Source organism: Bos indicus x Bos taurus, chromosome 25 (assembly GCF_003369695.1).
Source record: "Bos indicus x Bos taurus breed Angus x Brahman F1 hybrid chromosome 25, Bos_hybrid_MaternalHap_v2.0, whole genome shotgun sequence".
NCBI lineage: Eukaryota > Metazoa > Chordata > Mammalia > Artiodactyla > Bovidae > Bos > Bos indicus x Bos taurus.
Window position 1 is genome coordinate 4677035 of NC_040100.1, and position 13845 is coordinate 4690879.

Consider the following 13845-nt stretch of genomic DNA (forward strand, 5'->3'; position numbering starts at 1 on the left):
CAGATGGGCCTGCCCCGGCCTGCTGGGTCTTAGCCCACTGCAGCCCAGACCAGCAGGGAAACTCGGCAGGTGGAACTCAGGATGCTCCCGGCTCCCCGGGTGACGCGTGTGCACGCCGTATGAGAGCCCCTGGTTCTCGACCTACAGGACAGCCATGTGGTGTGATAACCATGTCATTAACACTTTACTATAAAAAAAAAGTTAGTTTTTCTCAGCCAGATTCTTTTGGAATAGCTTCATATTTGTAGCCCATTTTATATTTTTCAACAGGTGACTGTTTTTTTAGGCTTGTTGATGTATTTTAATGTATTTGCTGTGAGTGTATTGATATGTACAAAATATGATGAGCTAAAGAAAGAAAACTCTCTCTCAGAATGCTTCAGTGTGACAACTGTGTAATGAGTTGGGTTTGATTAAGGACATCATAGACCCACACACTAGTACAGATAATTTGGGACTTTTTTTTTTTTTGCAACATGTATGCCTTACCTAGGAGAAAAGAATTTGATTTTAAGCATCTAGGCTAGTGATTTTTGAGAGAGAAGTTGCTCTTATCCAAAAGTGAAACCACTGTGATGTCAGTTTTAAAAACTCAGTTTTTTTTTTTCTCTCTTTGAGGTCCACGTTCAAAGTCCATTCTGAAAATGTCTTTTTTTCCCTTTTTGCTACACTGAACAGGAGGCTTGCGTTAACGTGCTGTAATTGCAGCCTTTAATTATGGTGAGTGAATCTCTAAGCCATTCTGGACTTAGAAGTCAGAGGTGGATGAGTTTGCAGTTATTCTGCACATTTAAAATATTTCCTCTGACCAACCAGTAATTGTAAAATTCTGTAGCTTCAGCTTCTTACTGTAAAACTGAAGGTTGTGATCTACTGGTTACCTCTCAGATTAGTCTCTGAATTTAAGTTTAAAGCATCTTTCACGCTGCAGATTCTTCCTCAGAACCCTCCATAAATTCAACCTGCGCTCCTTCCAGCAGGAAAAAAAAAAAACTCCTTTTTCCCAGGGCTGCCTGGCAGTGTGCCTCCTGGAGCGGTTCAGCGTCAGCAGCAAGTGTTACTTTCCAAGGATGCAGCCTGCCGGTTCCGGGCCCAGAACCCCCCGCACCCTCCCCCCCAACCCCGACTCTGACTTTAGACCGTTATTAAAACTCAGCACACCCGGACACTGATTGCTGGTGAGGCACTGAAAAATAACAAACTTAACGAAAATAGTGCCCTGAGAACACTCCGCCAGAGGCCTGCTGCCAGGGTACACGCCAGAAGTCTGTAATTCAACTTGGTTTGCTTTTTAAAAAAAAAAGAAATTAACTTCAATAAAAGATCTGATAACCAGTTTTCACCATTTTTCACTCACTGTTCAAGTGAGACACTTGGTGGACTCGTTCAGGTTTGGACTTATAAAATCTTTGTGTGAGAACTTCAGAGCAGAAAGGCCAGTTCTCAGGGGAGGGAGGTGGGGCCCTGGGACGGGGAGCAGTCAGTTCAACGCCGTGGAGCCGTCAGAGCCGGACTTCATCGTGGGCTGAGGGGACCTGACGCCTGCCCGCCCAGTTCTCAGGCGCTCTGCCTCGTGCTCACAGGACACTTTGATTAGAGTGATGCATGTGCATGGCTGCTCCCGGTTATTTTTCCTCTGGATATTTATTTCCGTTTTTTTATCTGAAAGTCCTAGGTGAAATTCAGAGGTATCTATTGTTTAATTGACCCTTGAAATAGTAAATATAATTCCTTATGAGTTAGGAGACTGACATGCCGACTTCCATAATAAGGCTCAGAAAAGCACATTCTTTTTTTTTTTTTAATTTTTTAGAACAACCACTGCTGCCTCTGAGTTGAGTTGCAGTGTTTAATTAAAGGTGATAAAAAATATTTCTGACTTGAAAGAAATCTAATCATAAACTTGTAAATACTCACTTGTGAACACGAAAAGTACTTCAGGTGCTGTGATTAAATCAGTGCTGATGAGGCCTGGACCCTGTCAGGAATCTGCTGGAGGCTGTGGATCCCAGGAAGAGTGCTGGTGAGCAGATGGCTTGTGTACGCATGGTGAAGCGTCTCGGGCAGGTGTCAGGAAATGTGCCTGGCGTCCTGGACACACCTTCCTCAGCTCTGTAAGACCAGCGCCTTGATGGGTGCCCTTGACCCTGTGCTTCCTCAGCTCTGCTTCCTCCCAGGGCTCAGGCAGCTGCAGCAGCTTCCGGGTTCTGTCCTGGACCCTCTCCTGGTTTACTTATATTAGATGATTATTTAACGTGTATATTTTTCTGTATCATAGCTTTATTCTACTTTTGAATAACTTTGTTAGTATAAGTTTTCAGTTCAGTCGCTCAGTCATGTCCAACTCTTTGCGACCCCATGGACTGCGGCACACCAGGCCTCCCTGTCCATCACGAACTCCCAGAGTTTGCTCAAACTCATGTCCATTGAATCAGTGATGCCATCCAGCCATCTCATCCTCTGTCGTCCCCTTTTCCTCCTGCCCTCAATCTTTCCCAGCATCAGGGTCTTTTCAAATGAGTCAGCTCTTCGTATCAGGTGACCAAAGTATTGGAGTTTCAGCTTCAGCATCAGTCCTTCCAATGAGTATTTCAGGACTGATTTCCTTTAGGATAGACTGGTTGGATCTCCTTGCAGTCCAAGGGCCTCCGGAGTAGTTAAAAAAAAAAAAGTGCAAACCATTCTTTCAGTTCTTTTGCTATTGATCACCACGTTTCTTTCCAAGTCACTTTTAAAATGCTGTCCTCGTCTGCTTTCTGTGCAGCTTGTGCCCCTTGTCTCCATCTGTGTCCACAGCATTGTCATTCCTGTTTGACCCTGTTTCTTTATCCCATTCCTTAAATTTTGTCCCCCCGCCCCAGCGCCTCTGTTTTCTATTCTGTTACCCCTGTGTGCTCTGTTTGTATAAGTTAATGCACGTGGATGTTTGTAAAGTGAAAGTGTTCCGGAGCTTATGATAAAAATAGCCTGGTGAGCCCCTGTCCTGTCCTTCCTCATCCCTACTCTTTGCTCCCCCTCATCTTGCTGAAGAACTGTTCCTTGGTTTAAGTAGATACTGAGTTTCTACCGTGGAAGAAGAGAATGTATGTACCCATACACTCTTCCCCTTCTCAGCATCATTGTTTACACTTCTTGGTTAAATCAGCACTCAGCGTTCATATTTTTATGACTACAGATTATTCACAGCTGGCCCTATCGTGTTTCTGATGATTAAATTTCTCTGACATGTCTCGTGTTTCCTGGACGTTGTTGTCATTTCCTGAGTTTTTCGTGCGTGTGTCATTAGTTCGTCCCGCCCTCCTCAGCAAGAGTTGAATCTCCGCTCAGCGGCTGTGCCCGGGCCAGGCCCAGGCGGGGGCTCTGCTGCCGGGCCCTGGGCACCTGACTTCCTGCCTGCGTGCCCTCGGTTCCCCTCCCGGGATGGGAGCTTTGGGGACCTCGTCTCTGCGTTCCGGAAAGTGGCAAGGCGATGCCTTGGCGTGAGTCTTTGCCGTTCGCCCCACTCACCCAGACAGGTGCTCTGCGGGTCTCTTGAATGTGGAGAGAGGGTGTGGTTCCAGAAGAATCTCGTCACACATTTTAAAAGATCCCTTTTCTTTCCCTTCTGGGACTTCTGTTGGTTCAGTGCTGGGCTCCTTGGAGTGAGTCTTGACGCTTTTTGTTCGTGTTTCATCTCTTCCTGCTTCTCTGCGGCTGTCTTTGTTTTTTTCTATTACATTTTATTTCCAGGAGTTTTTCCTCCCCACCCCCTTCTAAATAGCATCTTCTCATGAGTGTAGTATCTTCTTTTATTTCTGAGGGTATTATAGTTTTGTATAGTTTTTTTTTTTGTTAAACCCTTGTATCGTCTGCCTCCTTCAAGTCCCCTTTTTCTCTCTCTGGGTCCGTCACTTGCTTTGACCGTTTTTCAGGAGGGTTTTCTCAGACGTCAGGTCATCTTTGAGAGCCTGCCTGTGTTGAAGAGTGAGGGGCACTGATGGGAGGTCCTCCACGACCCTTCCCCTCACACTCTGTGTCGCCCCTACCCCCACGTCCTGGGCATCCCCACCCCACTGCCCCGGAATGAGGCGTGCCTCCTGCTCCCCACTCATCTGGGCATCACCCCGTGGGAGGTCTGTGACCTGGGAGAAGCAGCTCTGCCTCTCCAAGGCTCAGCTTCTTCTCTTTAGTGTGGGGCTTCAGATAGACACCCCCACCCCAGCCACAGAAGGTTGCTGTGGGGTTGGTGAGATTAAAACAGTGCCTGGAGCATAGTAAGCACTGCTAAGTGTTAGCTGTTTTCCTAACCACCTGGGGCCAAACCACCATCATCTCTCATGTGAATTCCCTAATATGAGAATGTGTTCCCTGATTACTTGACAGTCTCCCCTGCTTTATTTTTCCACATGGCTCATCACCATCCCAGGTACTGTATGCTTTTTAATTTGCTTGTGGTCTATCTCCCTGCAGGAGAGCAGACGCCGCAAGTGCAGGGCTCTGTTCTTCCCACTTCCGTGCGTCTGAAACCTGCAGCTGTGTCTGTCCTGCAGGAGATGCTTGGTGAACACTTGCTGAATGAACCAACATCTTGGGGGTTGGGGTCGCTTCCTGATGGGTGAACTTCACAGTTGGGTGATGGAATAGCCATTTCCACGAAAGACATGCTGGCCCCAGGACTCTTCTGATTATCTGTAGGTCTCTTGTCTTGGGCTGGACGCCTAAGTGTCTGGAAACACCCAGTTGTATTGGGTTAAATTGTGATTAGGTTTGGTTTTCTGTATAATATAAAGACAAAAATCAGGGCATTATCAGGTAGGAGACCCTCGGTACTCTCCCCTTGATGCTCTGCAGAACCTTGTCCACTGGTGTAAGCAGTTTCCGGCTTAGTTATGAAGGTAGTGCTTTATTATGGAGAATTTTGAACATTTGTGAAAGTAGAAAAGTACAGTGAATTTTCTGTACCCCTGCCCCAGTCCATCCGTCCCTTTGGCCAGTCCAACAGCATCCAGACACCATCTGCTTCCTCTCTGAAGAGAGAAGTTTTAAACACACTTTGCCTGGAAATGTGTTTTAATTATATTGGCAAGAGTTTTAAGTTAGACCTTAGGAATTCCTGTCAGAAAGGTTCTAAGACCATTCGCTTCATCAGGGTGTTGTAGGAAATTTTAGAGAAACAGGTGGGCACGTTTTTCTAGGACGTTAAGGGTCAGCCCTGCCTGGGAGGTAAGGAGCATCTAGGTCATCTCTCATTTCCTTTTTGGCCTTCTGTGCAGAAAGCGTTAGCTAAGTGTTGTGAACACAGTACTGCCATTGACTTGCCTGCACGATGCTGCAGGCTTCAGCGGGAAGTGGCATGGAAAGCCCGAATGTCCCTTTCTCTCGACGTCAGTGGTGCACCGAAGGGAGCGGTTGTGAGGGACGAAGCCCTGGGACACTGGCCCTGCGCTTCTGCTTCTCGGACCAGTGCTGCCTGGTGGGCTGGTGTCCCCGACCGCAGGGAGGTCCTGACTCAGAGTGTTACAAACATCCGACACCGTGGATGACTCCGCACGTCGGCTATGCTGTCAACCTAGTTAAGGTTCTGGTTTGTAAGTGTGGCTCCTGCCGCCGTTTTCCTGTGGTGTGGGGCCTCGGCGCCTGGCGGGCGTCATCTAAACCTGGCATTCCCTTGACCAAGCCATGCCACCATGCTGCGTCGCTCTTCTGCGGTAGCCTCCGTCCTTGTCAGTGCTTTTAAAATTGGAATGAAACGAGCCTCTGGTAACAGATTTTATTGGAAACAGCTGAGAGAAACAGCAGCTTCATCTGAAATGATCTCATTCCCAGGTACTCAAAGCGCACCACGTCTGCAGCTGAGCAAAGGGGGCTGGGCTGACCTTGGAGAGCACGCCACTGATGACCACACCGCGTGGTGTGTTCTTCTGGGTTGTTGATGTCCTGGCTTCTGGGTCTTTGTGGAACCTCTGCCAGCAAGGAAGGGGAAGGCAGTGGATACTTGTCTCTGATGCCGACAACGAGGGGTCCCCTGCCAGCGGGGACGGTGTTCCTAAATCAATCCATTCACCGTGTTAGGGGCCCAGCTGAGCCCCCTCCAGCTTGGAAAGGTGACTGTATCGGAGGACCAGGCCTTTGAAGAAGTGACTGTGTTAGAAACGAGGCCGTTAGCTGCTAACCCAGTATGCCTGGGGCCCTCGCTCGAAGAGGAGGTTTGAAGCGAAGAGCCGTCGGACGCTCGCGAGCAGCCGGCCGCGGTCTGCAGGCCCCAGGGGAGGCCTTGGGAGGAGGCGGCCCCGCCGGCCTGGGGCTTGGGCTTCCAGCCTGCAGGGTGCGCGGCGGTCGCGGAAGCTGCCGGCCGTGGTGATCCGTTACGGGGTTCGGGCAGGCTGCCGCCCCGCGTTCAGACCTGCGCAGAGCTGGCGTTGCGTCTGTGAAGGCGGCCGTTGCGGTTCCCGTTCCCAGTGTCGGAGGAGGCCCCGGGGGCTCCTTGTGTGCGGGGGCCCTCCCCGCGTCCGGCGCCCATGCGGGAGAGGGGCCTCCGAGCCTCCTGCTGCCGCCGGCGGGACCGCTCTGGCGGCTTCACGGGAGAGGAGACCTGCAGAGAGCGGGGCATGTGGGTCAGATTCTCATCACAGGAGAACGTCGGCTCCGGCAAACGCAGCTTTTAAGACATGGAAGAGTTTTGCGGCTAAACAGGCGTTGCAGAACGGACAGGTGAAGAGTGTGTGGGGAACTGTGTGTGAGCTGAGGAGCCAGTGGAAAACTGGCGGGGGCGGGGCCCCAGGCTGTGGACTGAGAGTGTGTGGTGATGGGAGAACCCTTGCTGAGCAAGAGCACAAGGAATGCTACTTTTTGGTCTTATTTGTTTGACCCCAAAAGTCTGAATTTATCCTGTTAACCGGTAGGTCTATGATGGATTTTGGGGGAGGGGGAGAAGGTGAACTTGAAGGCTGAGGTGACAGAGGGTCCATCTGGAAGGACTGGGAGTGCCTTTGCTCCCGGTGGAGAGCCTGGCCAGGGTCTAGAGGGCCGGGGACTCTGCACGGCTTGTTAAGGAGCTTGGACTTTGGGCTGATGACCCAGGAAACCCTTCTGTTGAGACAGATGAGAACACAGAGCACCCCTGGCGTCCTCCCTGGAGGCGCCCTCTCTGGCCCGCTGGTGACCTCGTGTGACACTGTCCTGACCTGTTCTCTTTCTTGCTGATTTTTTTTGTTTTCATTTAAACGTACGGCCTGCAGATGGGTTAAACCGAACACCTATCCCGAATTCATGCACCGAAGCCCTAACCTCTGATAACTCAGAGTGTGAACTGATTTACAGACGGGGTCTTACAGAGGTGACGAGGTGAAGATGAGGTTGTGAGGAGGGCTGTGGTTCAGCATGAGCGTGTCCTTGTGCACAGGGGACATTTGGACACAGAGACAGACAGGCGCAGGGGGAAGGCCGTGTAAAGATGCCAGGCAGCCGCAGGCCGCGTCCCACAGCCCCGCGGAACCAGCCCTGCCCACCCTTCATCTGGGACTTGCAGCCTCCAGAACTGTCTGTGCCAGTTCGTGCTCCGGGACAGCGTTTCCAGCAAACTAACACACGGATTGTAAATTGTTATAGCTACTTTTTTCCCCCCTATTTAAGCTTTACTTAATAGATGTGAAGAAATTATTTAATAAATGGAAAACTTCAAACATACATAAGACCAGACGGGCTACAGTGAGTTCCCGTGTACGCACCTTTCACCCAGCCTGCTTCATGCTACCCCCATCACTTTCTCTACCCTCATACTACCTTGAAGTGAATTTCAGACATAGCTAAGTGGGTCACCATCTGTAAGAGGTTAAGACTACTCTTAAGAACAGAAGCAGTGTCGCACTGTTCCCGGGAGAACTAAACCATGCTTCTCTCATGCCGTCACCTGTCAGTGCACAGATTGCCAGCTGTCTCAGTGTCGTCATTTTTTTTTTTCTTACGGTTTTGAATCATGTTCAGATAACACCTGTACATTGTACTTTGTTGCTATGTCTTTCTTAAACTCTCTTCTCATTCCTTCTTCATCTTTCTTTCTCTCCTTGTAATCCATCAGGTTTTTCTCCTTGAGTGTTTTTCGTAACCTGAATTTTGCTGGTTATGTTCTTGTTATGGAATTCAATGCATTCCACTATTCTATTTCCTGTTAATTGGTATTTAGACCTGGAGGCTTGGTCAGATACAAGTTTGATATTTTGTTACTATTGGGTTTTTTGGTTTGGGCAGTACTTCTGTAGTGGGTGATGGTGTGTTTCTCCATCTGGAGGCACATAATGTCAGATTGTCTTTTTGAATCATTATTGTTCAGTTGCTAAGTTGTGTCCAGCTGTTTGCTGATCCTATGGACTGCAGCACACCAGGCTTCCATGTCCTTCATGGTCTTCCTGTCTTCACGGTCTGTTCAGATTCACGTTCATTGAGTCAATGATGCCATCCAACCATCTCATCCTCTGTCATCCCCTTTTCCTGCCCTCGATCTTGCCAGCATCAGGTCTTTTCCAGTGAGTCAGCTCTTCACATCAGGTGGCCAAAGTATTGGAGCTTCAGCATCAGTCCTTCAAATGAATAGTCAGGGTTGATTTCCTTTAGGATTGACTGGTTTGATCACCTTGCAGTCTAAGGGACTCTCAAGAGTCTTCTCCAACACAATTCAAAAGCATTAATTTTTCGGCCCTCAGCCTTCTTTATGGTCCGACTCTCATATCTGTACATGACTACTGGGAAAACCATAGCTTTGACTATATGGACCTTTGTCAGCAAAGTGATGTCTCTGCTTTTTAATATGCTGTCTAGGTTTGTCATAGCTTTCCTTCTAAGGAACAAGAGTCTTTTAATTTCATGGCTGCAGTCACCATCCACAGTGATTTTGGAGCCCAAGAAAATAAAATCTGTCACAGCTTCCAATTTTCCCCCTTCTGTTCGCCATGAAGTGATGGGACTGGATGCCATGATCTTAGTTTTTTGAATGTTGAGTTTCAAGCCAGCTTTTTCGCTCTCTTCTTTTTCTCTCTCCGCATCAAGAGGCTCTTTTGCATTATTAGCTATTGGTAGTGAGTGTCCCATCATGCATAATGCTCCCTGGTGATTCAGATGGTAAAGAATCCACCTGCCAATGCAGGAGACATGGGTTCCATCCCTGGGTGGGGAATATCCCCTGGAGAAGGAAGTGGCAAGCCACTCCAGTATTCTTGCCTAGGAAACTCCGTGGACAGAGGAGGCTGGTGGGCTATAGTCCATGGGTTCGCAGCAAAAGAGTCAGACATGACTTAGTGACTAAACAACAACCACCACAAAATACTATTCTTTTTGTTTTTTGTTTTTTTTTGAAACAACTATTTAAGAATGTAAACACTATTTTTAGCTAGCAGGCCATACCAGAACTAACAGTGGGCAGCATTTTGAGCTATTGGTAGTGACCAGGAGTTTCCTGACCAAACTGACCATAGTTTCCTGATTCCTTTTCTAGGCTATATATACCTGTGACATAAAAGGAAATATCCATTTGGTCTTTGTCCCCTTTTCTGGCCCAGAGTTCCTAAAGCCCTGGGCATTTCCTTACTGGGAGGAATGATAGCATCTGTTATTAATGACAAGCCCCTCCCACCACACCTGAATTTATGTTAATGAAGCGAATGTTCAGTTCAGTTCAGTCACTCAGTCGTGTCCAACTCTTTGCGACCCCATGGACTGCAGCACGCCAGGCTTCCCTGTTCATCACCAACTCCTGCAGTTTGCTTAAACTCATGTCCATCGAGTCAGTGATGCCATCCAACCATCTCATCCTCTGTCATCCCCTTCTCCTCCTGCCTTCAGTCTTTGCCAGCATCAGGGTCTTTTCCAATGTGTCAGTTCTCCGCGTCAGGTGGCCAGAGTATTGGCATTTCAGCTTCAGCATCAATCCTTTCAGTGAATATTCAGGACTGATTTCCTTTAGGGTTGACTGGTTTGACTCTCAAGTGTCTTCTCCAACACCACAGTTCCAAAGCGTTAATTCTTCAGTGCTCAGCTTTCTTTATAGTCCAACTCTCACATCCACACATGGCTACTGGAAAAACCATAGCTTTGACTAGATGGACCTTTGTTGGCAAAGCAGTAATCTCTGCTTTTTAATATGCTGTCTTGGTTGGTCATAGCTTTTCTTCTAAGGAGCAAGCATCTTTTAATTTCATGGCTGCAGTCACCATCTGCATTGATTTTGGAGCCCGAGAAAATAAAGTCTCTCACTGTCTCCATTGTTTCCCCATCTATTTGCCATGAAGTGATGGGACCGGATGCCATGATCTTCATTTTCTGAATGTTGAGTTTTAAGCCAACTTTTCACTCTCCTCTTTCACTTTCATCAAGAGGCTCTTCAGTTCTTCTTCGCTTTCTGCCATAAGGGTGGTGTGTCATCTGCGTATCTGAGGTTATTGATATTTCTCCCGGCAATCTTAATTCCAGCTTGTGAGAGTGTTGGAACGAATGTTGGCAGGTCCCTAAGTAGCTTCAGGATAGGGACTGGTGGATAGAGGAACTGTATGATTAGAGAATTTGAAGCTTCAGTCTCACCCTTTATGACTTAACCCCTGAGCAACCGAATAGTAAATAGGAGGCAGTTTTCTTTGTAAAAGCGTATCAGCTGGTAACCGAAGAGGGAGTGACAGAATGAGAAGGCCAGCACGTCGCAATCCCCTGTGGATCTTGACACTGATCATCATTTCTTTTTTATCTTTGAACCTTGAAAAATTGTAATTTAATTTGAAAATGGATTCACAGGTGACTCTTCGGTTGATTATGCATATATTCAAGTTCTGATGGGGCTTCTGGGCAGGGCTTTATAATGGTGGAATTAATGATCGGGTGGCACACTTCCCTTACTCTGAGTCATTACTGAGAAATCGTGTTCCCCAGATTACCTGTCTGTAAAACAGATAATATGCACCTACCTCTTTGAGTCTCTCAAGATTTTTAACTTATTAAATCAAGTGCTGGATAGATAACTATTAAAATGGTTTGGGAACTAAAATGAAAACTTACACCGGCTATACCTTTGAGATGCTGTGTGTTTTGCATCGGAGTCTCGGGGAGGCGTACGAAGCACCCCAAACCTCTCATTATCCTTGTTCCCAGTTTGTAATCAGCCAGGCGGCCTCGATGTGCGGAGGAGACACTCCTGTCATTATTGACGTTTTTCCTTAGGCAGTGATTGGTTTGACTTACACGTTTCTGAATGCTTCAGCCTGAGAACGTCAAAGGAAAGCTGCCTTTCTTTACAGTTCCAACCTGCTTAACTGTCACAACGAGGAACCTTCTAGGGGCCTGGTTTGTAGTCTGACCTTGGGGGCCACAGGGGATTTCCTTGTAGTTCCTCTTGTCTAGAATTTGCTTCCTCTCTGCGGTTTGTGCAAACCCAGCTCACCTTGCAGCCCACGGGAGGCTGGTTTGATTTCTTCATTTTATGCAAGTTCTTTTTTTGTGGAAGTTTTCTTTGTTGATATACAGAGCTTTTTTTTCTCTCTTTTTAAATTACAATATTTTGGGTCAATCAAAAGAAAAATGCTGTCAACGAGATAGTTTTTAGAAGTGGTAAAACTGAAAATTTCTGCTCGAGGCTACCTAGTAAATTTTTCAGGTTATTGATTTAGAATTCTCTCAGTGGGCTGGCTGACACTGAGGTGAAGTAGACTTGTGTACATTGAAGAAATCTGAGTCCAGCAGAGCAGAGGTCCCTGCAGTGTCTTTTAAAAAATTTTTTTTTTATTTTTAATTAGAGGATAATTGCCTTACAATCTTGTGTTGGTTTCTGCCACGCATCCGCATGAATCAGCCATAGGTATGTGTATGTCCCCTCCCTCTTGAACCTTCCTCCCACCTCCCACCCCATCCCACCCCTCTAGGTTGTCACAGAGTCCAGGGAGGGTTTGAGCTCCCTCCCTGCAGTGTCATAACAGAAATAAATACATTATCATGGACGGGCAAAACTCAGCATGACTAGTTATTTTTAACACGGGTATGACTTTTCATGCCTACCTGATGACTCAGAGGAGATAGTTTTATGAATCAGATCATTGAGCTGGCCCTCAGGCAGTTTTGATCAAATGTTATGATAGATGGTAATGATAAAAAGGATGAAAAGAGAGGGAAGAGTTGTTTACTGTTCACTCTGTGGAGTTTGAAGGGGAGCCCCAAAATTGTGAACTGCTCTAATTATAGTGAGAGGCTTCCGTCTGAAGCACTTAGGTTAGGCTGTTTTTGAATGTTAGAAACAACGAGACGGAACAGTGTGATATTGAGGGAATTGGGGCGGAGGGGAGGGCTTTTGTCCAGTACTGTGGACCCAGTCTGGCTTGGCCACCTTCTCACCTCGTCTTCCTGGGCACGTCGGTGTCCTTGTTTGGGACACGGAGCTGGTGTCCTGATGATCAAATGAAAATAGCACTTATCCTTTGTGATATCTCAGATGTGACCAGTTATAACATTCCCTTATTTTTCTGCCGTTAAGAAAGAAGAAATGCTGCCAGTGAAAACCGCTTCCTCTCAAGTATAAAATCCCCCTGACATGTGGTGGTCTTAAACCGCAGTGGGCAAACCACGTCTTGAAGATCAGTGTGATACAGCGTATGTGCGAGCGCTTTGCCGCATAAGCCTCAGAAGTGGTCTTTGGGCCTTAGCGCACGAGTCAGGGGAGTGAGACGGTTCTGAGAGCCAGCACCAGCGAGCAGCACAGCCCAGGCTGGGCTCGGTTCCTGGAGGCCGGCCCTGCGCTCGGGCTTCTCGCTTGGCTCGCGTTCCCAGATGGACGTCAGTGTCCCTCGTGGGTGAGTTCTGTGGTCTTCCTTGTTCACGTGTGGGTTTCCCTCTGCGTTCAGTCTTGCTGGTCTAGAGCTTGCAGCTTCTGGACAACCCTTGGTTAACGGTGTTGTTTTTAGGAAGGAAGGCTGCAGTGGATTCCGAACCCCCGAACACGGCAGGTTTCACAGAGCTCTCTCTCAAATAGACCTTTTGTTGTTGGAAAAGAATTTAGTCCTGCATTGATGTGCAGGCCTCTTTGCTCTTCAGTGAAGTCATGTTATGTTCGAGAATGTGTTTTACTCACATAGGAGTGTGCTCAATGTTTGTTTTCTTTTCACGTGCTGTTGTCTTGTTTAAGGAAAACGGTGGCATCGTTCCTTCACTTGTCTCCAGGCTTCCTCCTTGGTGCCTTTGAACACATAATTAGCCGTAGGTGGAAAAGTTTGTTTCTGACTTTCCCGTGGCAATCGTTTCACAATATATACGTACGTCAAATTATCATGTTGTACACCTTAAACGTACACTGTGCTATATGTTGTATCTCAAAGCAGGAGAGAAAGAAAAGTATATTTCTTTGTAAAACACCAGTAGGTGAGACTGAACGATTTGCTCTAACAAAAAATAGAAAGGTTCAGAGTAAGCCTACTTGAATAAGATGATGTCTAGATAACTGAATCTGTGCTGAAAGTGAGCTGTCAGAGTCTTTATGCTCCCGACAGGGGTTGCAGGCTTCTTATTAGTGGCTCACATGCAGTGTCTACTGCAGATTCTTTTCGAAACAGCCCTCTAAAGATGTAGAAGTTATTCTGAGCTGTCCCCGCCCCCAAGCAGAAACGGGTCACAGGCCGTCGTCGCAGGTGTGTTGTGTTCGGTTTCTCTGTCATGACCGGGGCTCCCTGGAGAAGTGGCTGATTCTAAAGCCAGAAGAGGGAAAATATAAGGGGAGCCTGGAGCCTCCTGTAGCACCAGAATAAGGAAGTGTTGGAGGTTAAAAAAAAAAAAAAGAGGGGGGCATGTCCGAAGGACCCAGGCGTCAGCTTGAAAGAGCTCCCCGCGGGGCCAAAGCTGGAACAA

General features: G+C 47.5%; 1 protein-coding gene across 3 annotated transcripts in view; it reads left to right on the forward strand.

The window, feature by feature from the left end:
• LMTK2 (lemur tyrosine kinase 2) overlaps positions 1-13845 on the forward strand; it is a 75073-nt gene that overhangs the window by 9742 nt on the left and 51486 nt on the right. Inside the window, exon 1 of one of the 3 annotated variants that reach the window (XM_027528127.1) lies at positions 12454-12797. The exons of the other annotated variants lie outside the window; for them this stretch is intronic. The gene's annotated coding sequence lies outside the window, so the exon portion shown is untranslated. Of the gene's footprint in view, positions 1-12453; positions 12798-13845 lie in introns of those variants that run through there. 3 annotated transcript variants of the gene reach the window in all.